Here is a 15,241-nt window from a genome sequence, read left to right as displayed (position 1 = left end):
AAAGAGTGAATGCTTTCACCCTAACATTGAGAGTAAGACAAGGATGCCCGTTTTTAATCACTTCTATTCAACATTTTACAGGCGGTTTTAACCCATTCAATAAAGCAAGAGAAAGAAATAAAGGCATCCAAATTGGACATAAAAGATTAAAATTATCTTTATAGACAATATAACCATCTATGTAGAAAATCATAAGTAGTATGCAAAAGCAACTCGGAACTAATACTTAGCAAAATTCCAGGGTACAAGGGCAATACACAAAAATCAATTGCATTTATTCACATGGAACAATCAAAAATAGAAAATTTTTAGAATACCACTTATAATAACCAATACAAATTACTTATGGATAAATTTGACAAAATGTGTGTAAGATCTGTATACTGAAAACTACAAAACATGGCTCAAAGAAATTTAAGAAAACCAAAATAAATGGAGAGAACTACAGTGCCTATGGATCAGAAGGTTCAATATTGCTAACATGTCAATTCTCCCCAAATTGATCTACTGATTCAATACATCCCAAATAAAACCCCAGCAGGTTTCCTCGTTTGAAAAGCTAGCCAAAATTTATATTGAGATGCAAAGGACCTAAAATAGCCAAAATAACTTTGAAAAAGAAGTACAAAGTTGGAGAATTTGAACTACCTTATTTTAAGCCATGTAATAAAGCTCCAGTAATAATCAAGAAAATGTGGTATTGAGACCAAGGAGGAAAAAAATATATTTATATCATATATATATCATACCTGTATATATGTATCTAATACGTCTAAATAAATCATGTTATATGATATATGACATATATCATGTCTCGACATCATACACATATGTGAAACACAACAGAGTCCAAAAATAGACACACACACACACACACATGATCAATTGACTTTCAATAGACGTGCCAAGGCGTTCTGTGGGAAAAGCACAATCTCTTCAACAAATTGTGCTGGAATAATTTGACTGTCATATTAAAAAATGTGAATCTCAACACTTATGTCTCTCGTTTATATACTTTTTCAGCTTTATTAAGATGTAATTGAACATAATATTGGGTTAAATTTAAAGTACACCGTGTGTTGATCTGATGCACTGATACATTGTAAAATGATTAACACGGGAGGGTTAGTTAACATCTTCATCACATCACATACTTACAATTTCTTTTTTGTGGTGAGAACATTTAAGATCTACTGTCTTAGCAATTTTCAAGTATATCATACAGAATTATTAACCATAATCACCATGTTGTTCATTTGAGCCCCAGAAATTATTTATTTTCTCCACCCCCCAGGTCCTGGTAACAACCACTCTGCTTTCTGTTTCTATGAGTTGAGCTTTTTTAGTTTCTACATAAAAGTGATGTCATACAGTATTTGTCTTTCTCTATCTGACTTATTTCACTTATGCTAATGTCCTCAAACTCAGTTCATGTTGTCTCAAATGGCAGAATGTCCTTCTTTCTCATGGCTGAATAATATTCATATATATATATGTATCTCACATTTTCCTTATCTGTCCATCTTTTGACTGACACTCAGGTTGTTTCCGTAGCTTGGCTACTGTGAATAATGCTACAGTAAACATGCGAGTACAGAGACCTCCTCGAGATCCCGTGTTCACTTCCTTTGGATATATATCAAAGAAGTGGGATTGCTGGATTTAGGGTAACTCTATTTTTAATTTTTAAGGAAAGTCCATACTGTTTTCTGTAGTGACTGCAGCAGTCTGCATTCCCACCAACAGTGCACAAGTGTTCCCTTTTCTCCACATCCTCACCAACACTTGTTACCTCTTGTCTTTTTGATGACGGCCACTCTAACAGGTGTGATGTGATAATCTCACTGTGGCTTTGATTTGCATTTCCCTGGTGATTAAGTGATGTAGAGCCCCTTTTCAGGTACCTATTTGGTCATTTACATGTCTTTTTTGGAAAAATATCTACTCAATTTCCCCAAATATTTTATTTTTTATTTTTTTTTAAGATTTTATTTATTTATTTGACAGAGAGAGACAGCCAGCGAGAGAAGGAACACAAGCAGGGGGAGTGGGAGAGGAAGAAGCAGGCTCTTAGCGGAGGAGCCCGATGTGGGGCTTGATCCCATCACGCCGGGATCACGCCCTGAGCTGAAGGCAGACGCTTAACCGCTGTGCCACCCAGGAGCCCCAGTTCTAACAGTTTTTTGATTGACTGTTTAGGTTTTTCTCTACATAAGATCATATCACCTGCAGACAAAGACAATTTTCCTTCTTCCTTTCTGATTTGGATGATATTATTTTTTCTTGTCTGGTTGCTCTGTCTAGGACTTCCAGTAATATGTTGAATAGGAGGTGCTGAGAGTGGGCACCCTTGTCTTGTTCCTGATCTTAGAGGAAGATATTTCAACGTTTCACCATTAAGAGTGATATTAGCTATGGGCTTGTCATATATTATGTTGAAGTGGGTTCTTCTATACCGAATTTATTGAGTGTCTTTATTATGAAAAGATGTTGTATTTTGTCAAATATTTTTTCATCTATTGAAATGATCATAGGATTTTTACCTTTGATTCTACTAATGTGTTATATCATATTTATTGATTTGCAGGTGTTAATCCCTCCTTTCATCCCAGAGATAAAACCTACTTGATCATCGTGTATGATCCTTTTAATATGCTATTGAATTCGGTTTGCTAATATTATGTTGGGAATATTCACATCTATATGTTCACCAGAGATATTAGTCTGTATGTCTCTTTTCTATAATTTTTTAAAAGATTTTATTTATTTATTTACTTATTTGACAGAAAGAGAGAGAGAGAGCACAAGCAGGCAGAGCAGGAGGCAGAGAGAGAGGAAGAACCAGGCTCCCTGCTAAGCAGAAAGCCAGACATTGGGCTTGATCCCAGGACCCTGGATCATGACCTGAGCTGAAGGCAGATGCTTAACTGACAGCCACCCAGGCACCCCTGTAGTTCTCTTCTCTTGTAGTGTTCTTATCAGGCTTTGGTATTAGGGTAATGCTTGCTTCATAAAATGCGTTTGGGAGTATCTCCTCCTCTTCAATATTTTGGGAGAGTTTGAGAAGAATTGGTGTTAATTCTTTAAATATTTGGTAGAACTCAGCAGTGAAAATTTTCAGTCTCGTCTGTTGGTGATCGGCCTAAGACAGTGTTTTCCAGGGACTCCTGGACCATGGCCAAGAGGGGCTGGAGCTGGTTCATGGGCCATTTCAGGGTCTGCAGTAGGGACCAAGGTCTTGCTGTCTATTACTTAACTAACAGGTGGGTGGGACTTTTCCTGGGTCCCTTGCGTATGGTCCTGGATCCCAAAGCTCCCACAAAGCCACTTTTGTTTGTGGATAGATGATGATTTTTCTTGTTGTTGAGAGGGGGACCAAATGAGGGTCGGTTTATGCTGCCATGAAGCTGGTGTCACTCCTCTCATATGTAATTTCAATATGCAAAAATTAACTATAAACAGAAACATAGACCCAAATGTAAGAGCTAAAAAAAATAACATCTAGAATAAGACATAGGAGAAAATCTTAGTGACATTGGGTTTGGTAAAGGTATCTTAAAAAAAAAAAAAAAAATATATATATATATATGAAAGTATAAAAGAAAAAAATCAATATATTGGATCTTAGCAAAACAAAATAAAACACAAAAACCTTGCTTTTCAAAAGCAAGCCATAGACCAGGAGAAAATATTCGTAAGACATGTATTTGACAAAAACATTATCTAGAATATATAAAGAATGCTTAGTATATAATAACAAGACAAAAACTCAATTTTTTAAAATCAAAGATTTATACAGATACTGCAGCAAGAAGAGCACATGAAAAGATGTTCAACATCATTCGTCATTAGGGAAATGCAGATTTAAACCAGAAGGAGACACATATCCACTAGAATGGTTAAGTAAAAAGATTGATCGTACTAAGTACACACTGTTGGTGGTGATGTAATCTACAACACCGTTTTGGAAAACAATTTCTTTAAAGTCTAACTATGTACCTAACACAGGACCCAGCCATTCCACTTCTAGGTATTTACCGGAAAAGAAAGCACATGTCCATAGCTCATAGCAGTTTTATTTGTAATAACCAACAATTAAAAACAGCCTAAATGTCAATCAACAGTTGTGGGAGTATATAAGTTGTGGCATATTCATATGACAGAGAACCAGTCAGTAAAACCATATCATGTTATTGATACACTCAGTAACACGGATGGATCCTAAAATAACTCTGTTGAACGAAAGAAGCCAGACCAAAATAGAAGCACACTCTGCGTGATTGCATTTCTATAACATTCTAGTAATTGTAAACTGATCTAAAGTAACAGAAAGCAGATCGGTGGTTGCCTGGGGACAGGACTAGGGGTAGGGAGAGAGAGATTGCAGAGAGAATGAGGAAATTTAGGGGCCTGATGGATACATTCACTGTCTCGATTGTGATAGTGATTTCCCAGGTGTATGTGTATGTCAAACTCAGCAAATTATACCCTTTAAATACATGTAGTTTATTGTAGGTCAATATAGCTCAATAAAGCTGTTTAAAATCTCTCTCCCACAGCCTTTCCTTCTTTTCCACCCCCACTGACACCACCCTTGGTCAGGCCCTTATTACATTTCGCCTGCTCTACAGGTCCACCTTCAGAGTTCTCCCTGCTTAGTACTCTCCAATCAACCCATTCTTTGATGCTAAAAGATTAAAAAAAAAATCCAGCTAAGAGCATACCAACTTCTGCTCTAAAATCCCATGACCAACTGACTTAAGGAACGATAATAACTATGTGCCAAAGACTTGACATACATTATTTAATCCCTACAATAATCTTTTAATGCAAACATGATTACCTTCGTTCCCACTTTCAGACAAGTTGCAGGATATGACTCAGTTCAAACAGCAGCACAGGACAAAAACTATATGTATGTACGGATCTGTGTGTCTGCGTGTGTCTATCAGGGTTCTCTACAGAGATGACATTGCCCCCCATCCCCAGGGATATGTGGCAATAGCTGGACACTTTCTTGGTTGTCATGCCTGGAGGCAGGTGCTGCTGGCCTCTTGGGGGGGAGGCCAGTGAGGCTGCTAAACGTCCCAGTCTGCACAGGACAGCCCCTGCAGCAAAGACTTATCTGACCCCAAATGTCAATAGTGTTGAGGCTGAGAAACCCCTTTCTACACTGAAGCAGAGCTCTGTGTGCCCCCTTCTCTTTCTGGAATGCTGATTTCTACCCTCTGTACCTGCTGAAATACTACTTCACCTTCAAGCCTCCTGTCACCTCTGCCCCCGCTGCCTGACTCTTTTCCTGGTGATGCAGTGTTCTTGCTCACAACCTTTCTGTTGCTCTTCGGGCAGACCTCCTTTGACATTGACCAGATATGTCTTGGAATGATCGCTGGTGCCCTGTCTGGAAGCTGGTAATAGACTATAAACTCCTCGAGAGCAAAGACCCACTTCCTGCTTATTTCATCTTCTTCAGATCATATTACTTTCACTAACATACCAGACAGATCACAGGAAGTACTATCATACCAAAGATGCGGTAGCAGCCCTGTTAGAGTGTAAAGAAGAGAAAGATCAGTTCTGACTGAGAGGCTTCCAGCAGACGGCATCAAACCCAACTTACCTGTTACTCGCAATTTTCCTATCTGACATGAAGTACCAACTCTTTTACAATCATACGTGAAAGTCATTTAATTGTGTGCATATTTATGCTGCCAGCTTAACTTGGAAGTTCCCTCACTGATTTGTATATTCCCAACACTGAGTCCTTGTTAAACGAGTGAGGGAGGAAATGAATGAATGACTAAGCAGGTGAATGAACGCAACGAGGTAACAGGGTCCAGTGACCAGATAGGGATTTCATGGAAAGCAACGCTATCAGGTGGAGCTTCTGAAATGACATGAGGATCTCCCACTTCTTCCTTTTACATTCAGTTCAGAGGAAATCTTTCTAGACTGTTCTCCAGCAAACCTGGAACATCCACGAAGCCGGAGAAGCGGAATGATGTCACGGGCGTTTGTTTGAGTGCACAGAGCCAGTCCGATGACACTCCCAGTTCAAGCATGACTTGGGAAAAGGTTGGCGAAGATTTCCTAAGCGTCAACGTTGTAACAGCTCTGGTGTCTTCCCCGTTCTGCCCCCTGTGTCGCTGGGACACTCATATGACACGAAGAACTAGAAGAGGGGTTCCTGATATGATGCTCAGGTCTCATCCCCTTTGACCTTTCATGATTTCCACACCATCACCAGGTTCCGATTCTGGGAATGGGAAGGTGAAGGCAGAGAGGCAAGGAGAGATTCGGCTCACACTGCCAAGCGGGGGAAGGACAAGGAAGAGCAGAAATTCCTTCCCATCTGTGGCTGCTGTTGTTCGAGTGCCTGCTACTCACATACTCACTGAAGGGAGGCAGGTCTCAGGCAAAACTCTCCATAACGATAGCCTACTCGTCTAAGTTTTTTTAGTGTGCTGTATTTTGTTTGCAGGCACAAGTATTATCAAGATGATTAATTAGGGAATGGTGCTTACGAGGTATATTAACAGAAAAGTTGTGATTGAACAAATCCGTCAAAATAACTGCGATTTTGATCTTTCTTTTTTCTACCACAGTCAAGTGTCTGTCACACGGGCAGTGGGTGATACTGTAGGACCTGGATTAAATGACTCAGAAGTTCCTTCACTGTCCTATGATGCTATGTGAGACAGCACTGATTATCTATAAGTGATCTATTCTTTTTTTAAAAAAATATTTTATTTATTTGAGAGCGAGAGAGAGCACGAAGGGGCAGGTGGGGAGAGGGGTAGAGGGAAAGAGAGAAGCAGACTCCCCAAAGAACAGGGAACCAGATGCAGGGCTCCATCCCAGGACCCTGGGATCATGACCTGAACCAAAGGCAGATGCTTAACCGACGGAGCCACCTGGGAGCCCCTATAAGTGATCTATTCTTAGGCCTGAAACCGAGACTGCCACCCGGCTCTATTTATTTGTTCTAACAACACAAGGAAAAGGATCCCCAGAAGTAAATCACAGAGGGAATGCCTGGCACACCTGGCTTCACGGGTCGAAGGGAAAATCCTATCTGCACTGGTCCCAGCATGTGGAAACAATATTGGCCACTTTTGAAAATACTCAGGATCAGGAAAAAAAAAATCTTAATTTTCAGAAAGGGTATTACATAGGGGTCTTTCAAGATTGATAACAAAACACCTTCTATATGCCAGGAATTTTATAATCATAATTTTGACTCCTCTCTGGCCATATAAGTAGGTATCATTAGCTCTATTATACCAATGAGGAAACCAAGGTCCAGAGTGTAGGTCTAATGAGCCAGGAGTCAACCAAGCTTGACTCTAAACCCCATGCTCTCCTCACCACCCCCCTGCACCTCTCAGTGAACAACTGTGGCAGCAGGGCATGGGATAGGGACAGATGGACAGGCCTGGAGTGAAAAGGGACAAGTGTACGAGTGGAGGAGCAGACAACCCTGGCTGCTTTTGATCTCGAATTATGAAGGACAAGGATGTTCCTACCAGGCTTTGGTAGTTCTTGGGAGACAAAGACCCTCTCTTTTGCCCCCATTTCCAAATAAAGTTGGAGCTTTTTCAACAGGAAATCTGACATAGCAAGTTACCAATAAAAATGGGTGTGAGGCTTCGAGAGCCGCCCTCAACTCACCTGTTACCCACTGCATTCTGACAGTGACTGAGTCACAGCTGAGTAAGGCCTCCACTCCTTGCTGCATCCTCCCAGCCCAGCTCTTGAGCCCGTGCTCTCCATTAGTCAGCAGGTTATAGAAGCCCAACCTGAACTGGATGAAGAGGAAAGAAAGAGGGGATTACCAGAAACGTGAAGCTACCCCAGAAATGACAGAGGTGTGGCTGCCCTCAGGAACATCTTCACCGAGGCCTCCGAGGCTCTGGGCTTGTCTCTGCTCATGCCTTTCCCTGTGCCAGCCTGATTTGCTCATACTGAGTTTCTTCACAAAGCAGGAAACCCATTTTCACATCTCTGAGTGTCACGGCCGGGGAAGAACTGGGGACTGGGACTCGCCTCTCTGGTCTCCGGGAAGAACCAGGGCCAAGTGGTCAGGGCCTGAAGGTCAGGCACCCAGTGAAACCAAGCGCATGGAGCTTCTCCTCCCAGAATTGCCTGCAGCAACTCGGGAAGGACCAAAAGACAACATCCTGCCTTTGATGAAACTGGGTGGTGACTGGAATGTGCACCGTGGGTTCAAGTTGATGGCTTCTTTGTGTAAACATGAGTGAACCCTTCCCTACTCTCTCGGGTGTAGATTGTCCGATGGAGGCCTCCAGGGGTGCTGGGGACTGAGCCTCGGAGGGTGCTGCTGGTGGGAACTCCAGCTGTGCTCTGGCCGGCTGGCTGCTTGGGGTAGGGAGGGCAGAGGGCAGAGGACGGAAGGAAGAGCTGAGGACACACTCATTCTTGGTCCTAACATGCGCACAAAAATCACTTGAGACTTTGTTAGAACACAGATTCCTGGACCCTAACCCTTTGACTCACACCCTGCATTTCTCATTCGCCCAGGGCGCTGCTGCTGGGTTGGGAACCCCACTTGGAGTAGCACTGACTGAGAAGACAGAGCTGTTGTCCGGCAGAACCCTACAAGATTTATTGTCCGCGGTACTGTCACCCCAGAGTCAGATGACACTCCCAGTTCAAGCATGACTTGGGAAAATGTTGGCGAAGATTTCCTAAGCGTCAACGTTGTAACAGCTCTGGTGTCTTCCCCGTTCTGCCCCCTGTGTCGCTGGGACACTCATATGACATGAGAAACTAGAAGAGGGGTTCCTGATACGATGCTCAGGTCTCATCCCCTTTGATCTTTCATGATTTCCACACCATCACCAGGTTCTGATTCTGGGAATGGGAAGGTGAAGGCAGAGAGGCAAGGAGAGATTCGGCTCATGCTGCCGAGGGGGGGAAGGACAAGGAAGAGCAGAAATTCGTTCCCATCTGTGGCTACTCAGAGCCGTTAGGGGAGAGGAAGTGGGCAAGACCGCAGGGTGACAAGGAGCTGGGGAGATGGGAGTGGGGGCCCTATTTATCAGTTTTCCGGAGCTCCTTCCATTCCTGTGTATTAAGCAAGCTGATGAAAAAAATCTGACTCTCATGGCTTTAGGCCTCTGAAACTTGCTAATATTTCTTAACACTTTCATCTATAAATGGCCAAAAAAATATAATAGTCCCTCATTTTTAGACTTTACTGACAGCTGATAAAGTACCCACATGACCTGTGTTATCTTAATGACTTTCATAAGAAATGTCAAAGTGAGCCCAGCGGCCACTATTACCCTCACCCTAACACTGAGAAAACAGAGGCCCAAAGAATGTATGTGACTTGCCAGAGATTGGATAATGGCTTTGTCTCCAAATCTCATTTGCCTGACATTGAAGAATTCCAGAAAGATCTAAAATGTGCACTTTAATTGAGTGACTCATCAGCAAAAGGGGGACTTTCCTTTAAAGGTTTTATGATGTGAATAACAAGGCTGTATCTCCAAACTGCATGAGTTTTTAGAGATTATTATAACCTACCCTCCTTCAAGAGATAAGAAGACAGAGGTTTAGAGACAACAATTAATATTCTGTGATTCTGGAAGTTGTCCAAATGTGTTTTATGATTTATCACCTTAATCATATTATATAGTTTTTATTCTGCTCCATTCAGACATTACAGAAAGGTCAACTGACTTAAGCAACCAGGTTATTGCTTCAATAAAGATATTGCAAATGGGACACGGATTCCGTTTTTAGCGCAGAAATGGAAAATTCGTACCTTATCCTAAGCGACACCATCACTCCCAGGCTTTCTACAGGAGCCCGGCAAGCTAGGGCAAGTTCATACCCGCACCATTGGAGACAGGGAAAGGTCTACCCTTAGATGTCACCGTCTTCTCTAGCAAGTAAAGTCAACTGGACAAATGCTTGCTGAAAGCCTGTGAGGAGCCAGACGTTGGGAGGTTAACGTGAATAGCGCCCTGACTGCCCTCAGCAGGCTTCTCATCCATCGCCCAAAAGACAGACTCTAGGCGATGTTGGCGGTGGCTGTGATGTAAGCAAAGGAGGGGCAATTTGTTCTAACTGGTTGGTTTAGTGAAGTCTTCACATTTTTGATGGATCTTGGGGCAAGATTTCAAAAAATTGATAATGGAAGAGACATAGGATTCCAACTCAAATGCTGTCTGCTTTAGAAAATAGTTCTGTGGTCATAAGGCTGCGGGTTATGTAACTTCCAGTCACAGTAAAGCAACACCAGCCCCACAACTTCGCAGGTTGCCCAAGCAGTTGGCCACATAGACTGTGGCTTCCTCAGAGCTGCTTTTAACCGGGCACAGCCCCTCCGGAGACACAGGACACCTTCCCTGTGTGCACCCTTCCCACATCCAAGCTCAGGTCTGTCTCCATGTGCTCGGCCCAGGGAGAGCCTCTCTCATCACCATACCTGTTTCTGCTCATTGTAATAGTGAGGGGGCGGCCAGCCAGGTAGCGAGTTTGCCGGCTGCAAGATGAAGTCCATACACCTCGTTCCCCAGGAAGGAGCCAGTCAGGGAGAAGCTGTGTTTTCAGTATCGGCTGAAAGTTAATCAAGATAGGCAAGAAGCATAGCAATCATCTTGCCCCCAAATCATTTTCCCTCAAGGGCCTCGCCAGCCCATTCTCTCCCGAGAAGCAGACACAGAGGCCCTTTCCACTGGGTTTCCGCTGCCCTGCCCCTGCGCCTGCCTGGCTGGTACAACCCACACAGCCCTGTCTCCCCACTCACGTACCGATTTCAAGTATGGATGACTTAAACCAGCCACACTCCCTGTTTGAAGGAGCTGAGGGAAAAGCGGGGCGCGAAGGGAGGCAGGCCCAGTTGGCGTGGGGACTTTGGACAGGCCTCATAGGCTTCACAAATCGCTGACTGCAGCAATAAAGGAAAGATAAATGAATGTTTGGGTTGGGAGAAGACAGACAAGGAGAGTTTACCCTCAGTCTGAAAAGAGTGTGTTTGCCATTGAAAACCCTCTTTCCAGAGTATCGATGGCGGGGAGCACGGCATAGTGCAGCGACTCTCCAAGTGTGGTCTGCGTGGACCAGCAGCGACAGCATCGCTTGGGAACTCACAGGAACAAATTCTTGGGGCTCATCGCAGACTGACGGAATTAGAAACTCTGCGGTTTAAACAAGAACAGCATGGGCCTCTTTCCAGGCGCACCAGAGTCGAGAATCCCCTGCAAAGTGGTTGAGCAGGCCAGACCACGTGGGTTCCAAGCCTAGATCTGTCACCCCGGGGCCGTCACTTAACTACCCGAAATCCCAAAGTCCTCTTCTTCTCTGTCTTTTTTGAAAGGTTTTATTTATTTATTTGAGAGAGAGAGCACGAGAGGGGGGAGGGTCAGAGGGAGAAGCAGACTCCCTGCTCAGCGGGGAGTCCAACGTGGGGCTCCATCCCGGGACTCGATTCCAGGACTCGATCCCGGGACTCTGGGGTCATGACCTGATCCCAAGGCAGATGCTTAACCGACTGAGGCCCCGAGGGCACACACACCTCCCCTCCCCATAGACGTAATAACAATACTAGCTCAGAGTTGTTTTGGAAATTGAGATCATAAATGCAAAACACTTTGAATCGTGTCCAACACATAGCGGTCAGTGCACATGTTTGCGATTATTAGCACCAGCCAGAAACAAGTGTCAAGTGTCCTTGGCCGACTGCAACACTGCCCCGCGCCCAGCCTAGCCTCCCGCGCTGAGAGCGGCCCCTCGAGGAAGGAAACGGAAGGGGTTGCCGGCAGGCCAGACACAGGCCTCTCCCAGTTGCACAGCCCAGAGGAACAGAGCGACGTCCGGGGACACGCGGCAGCCCAGCAAAACCCCAAGTACTCAGGGAGCGCAAGCGCACGGGCGGTGGGGGCGTCTTCTGGATTTGACGGGGCCTGAGCGGTCCGAGGGCTTCCAGGGCAAGTGCTGCTCGGCTGAGATCAGAACGAGGGACGCTCACCGGCACGACTCTCCGCAATCTGCATTTTCAGTCAGGTGATCCCCGTCCCGACGAGACCGTATTTTGATGCCTATTTTACAGAGGAGGAAAGTGAAAAAGAGGATCCCCTTGACCGGGTCACAGAGCGGAGAAGTGGCACAGGTAGAATTTGACCCCGAGCAGACCGGACGCTGGGTAGTGGGTGGAGGGCCGGAAAGAACCCGGGCCGGGGCTGTGGGGCAGGAGTGGGGGGGGAAGGGAAGCTGGGGAGGGGTCGGGGTCCGGTGCTGGGCTCGTTTTCACACTGCGAGCGGACACGCGGCGCCAGGGAGGAGGGCGCCATCGCGCAGAGGCTCTGCTCGCGCCCGGCTGGACGGGGCGGCCCGAGGCCCAGTAGGAGACCAGCGCACACAGTCCGGCGCCGGCGAAGGACTGCGAGCAGGGGCTCGAGGCCCACAGCGTAGCTCTGGGAGGGGGGGGGGTGTTACTAAATCCCGTTCGGAGGCGCCCACCGTGTCATAGCCCGTGGGGACTGCACAGCCGGTGTCGTGCGGCACCTGCCATGTGTGGCCCCCCGGTGGCTCTGCAGGCGGCCATTGAAAGTAGACGCTAAGACACTAATTTCGGGGTGTGAAAAGTCGTGTGGCGAGGTGAGAACGGCAAGCTGCAGAGCAGATGACGTACTCTTCCAGTGTTCGCACACAAGCAACGCGCACGCGCACTTGCTGGAAAAGTACCCGGACACGTTCACACTGCTTATCGCTGAGGAAAGATTAAAGTTGATTTTTATTATTCTCTGTGTGTTTGGCTGTCTCCCCTCCTGTACCTTTCTTGCAATGATCACTTGCTACTTTTATAATCGAACAAATACGTTCTTTTAAAACCTGTGTATTAGTGTACGAGGCTAATCTCAAATAGTGAGCCCAGCCTTGGCCAAGGGCGGCCACCCGTCCCGGGGGAGAGCTGGGAGGACGTCGGAAACGTTGGCTCATCTGTCACAGCGGAAGGCTGACTCCTGGTGGACGCAGGTATCAAGGACAGACCTCTAGTCGAAGACCTCTACAGAAATAGCTCGGCCAGTTTATTTATTCACTCTTATCATTCCACAAATATGTACTGATCACATTCTAAATGCCAAGCACGGTGGAATATGAAAACAAGTTTAAGGAGTGTTTATAAGTTAAATTTATAATAAAATTATGTTCTGGAATATGGCTTGCCTCTCCTTTGTTCAACTTTTCTCTGTCTCAGTAGTATGGCAGTTTCTTCACTCCAGTCCTGCTTCTCAGAGACTAAGGTCTAATCCCAGGCTGTGACTGAAAACACGACATTTTTCTTGGTGTATTTTCTGATTACAGTTTATCGTCCAGCATGTAATAATTTTCATGTATTGTTATTGGACCGTTTTCCTGGACTCCATTATTAGTTTTTCAAACTATTCTCTCTGGTTCTCAATGATATATAATCATGCAGAATTTTCTTTTTAAATACAGTAGTTGTATCTCTTATTTCAGAGATCTGTCCATTCTAAGTGTTCATTACTTATTCTTTTAAATCGACTTTCCATCCTTCTTGTGCTGCTTCTTAACCAGGGAAACTTCCAAGTGGTGGGTTCTGCTAATGGGAGGCACCAGCAAGAGATCAGAAGGCAGAAGAAAGGTCAGTCTATTTATTTCCTTTTCCCACCTTTTGCTCCCCTATTTCTGTTAGGACGTACAGTAGCTGCTGAGCTCTTCTGCCTCTATTTACTGCCATGGTCCTGGTCAGAAGGCGGTCCTAGCATTTCTCCTCAGCTCCCTCCCCTTGCCTCCTCGGGTCTTGCTTCCTGTGGTTGTGAGCTGTAAATATCTTTATTAAATTAAATATCCAAAATACCCATGAAGATGATGGATTGAACCCACATCTAATTTTTTTCTCTCTCAAGGATCCCCACTCCCCCCCCCAACTACAGTAATATTTAAAAGTCATCAACCCTTAAAATGGCGGAGAACAAGTGACAATGGAAACACGATGTTGGAGGTTGGGAAGATGATGGGCAAGTGGTAACTGACTCGGCAGATCCCAGTGGGGAAAGGCAAGAACCCACCTGATTCATGTGGCAGATGTCTCAAAGGCTTGGCCAGTAGCAGGTATGCTCTCCCATTCCTGGCGATTGCGGAATCTCTGAACTAGACCCCAGATAGAGCTGGGGGCCAGGCTACTGATTCACATTCAGAGATCAAGGGGACATAGGCACACTGACTACTGTATGACAACCACCTATATAGCACCCAGAACACAGGGAGCCAAACTTGACCCACCAGCGGGAGAAGAGAAATTTCTCTGGGACTCTAACCAGCCTAAAGATGAAGACTTCAAGGATTTCCAACAAATGGCTCGGCAAGGATCAAAGTCCACTCCTGCCAAGAGCTCAGAGCTTTCGGTCTGAAAGACGGAGACCAAAACGAACAGAAAACAACATGGAAGAGAGTATGTAGGGAGAAAATAAAACAAAATTTAATATCCTTAGGGAGATAAGCAGTCATCACACAAATGAGTAAGCAAATAAACACAGGCTACTCCAAAAAAAGGGGAACACTGAAAATGAGCTCTTGGAAATTTAAAATGTGATGATGGTAAAAATGAAGGGATGAAAATAAAGTTGAGGAATCTCCCAGAATGTAGAGCAAAAAGACAAAAGGATGAGAAATAAGAAGGGAAGACATAGACAGAGACCAGTTCAAGAGGGCCAACCTCCGAGAAAATGGAGGTGAGGAAAATGCACTCTCCCTTCAAGCACATTCCTAATCACACTGCTCTTCCCCATGCCTCCTCCCACCAATCCTGTCACCTCCTCCACTAGGGTGCTGCAAATTCTGATTTCCCCTCTTCTTGCTTTGTTCTGCCTTCCCTCAACAATGCAGCAAAGGCTATGCTTACAAATGGATGTGCCACTGTGACACTCCTTTGCTAGAATCCTTGAGTAAAAACCAGTCTTTCCCAGGACTGGTGAAGTCCCACATTAATCCAAACCCCCATCATCTCCTCAACTTCCACTACTTCCTTCCCTCCGTTGCAATTAGACTCACCTCCTTCATAGCAATGAGCCAGCCACGCACCTTCCTTCTTCAGGGCCTTTGTACTTGCTGTTCCCTCTGCCTGGAATGATCTTCCATATCTTTGAATGGCATAATCACTTCCTTTAATTCTTGACTCAGATATTCCCTTCTTGATGGGTCTATTTGGCCACTCCAAATAAAATCATGACATCTTCCCGCCCTT

Source organism: Ursus arctos, unplaced genomic scaffold (genome assembly GCF_023065955.2).
Source record: "Ursus arctos isolate Adak ecotype North America unplaced genomic scaffold, UrsArc2.0 scaffold_31, whole genome shotgun sequence".
NCBI classification, from domain to species: Eukaryota; Metazoa; Chordata; class Mammalia; order Carnivora; family Ursidae; genus Ursus; species Ursus arctos.
The sequence above is the reverse complement of the archived record's forward strand: the minus strand, read 5'-3'. Positions refer to the sequence as shown.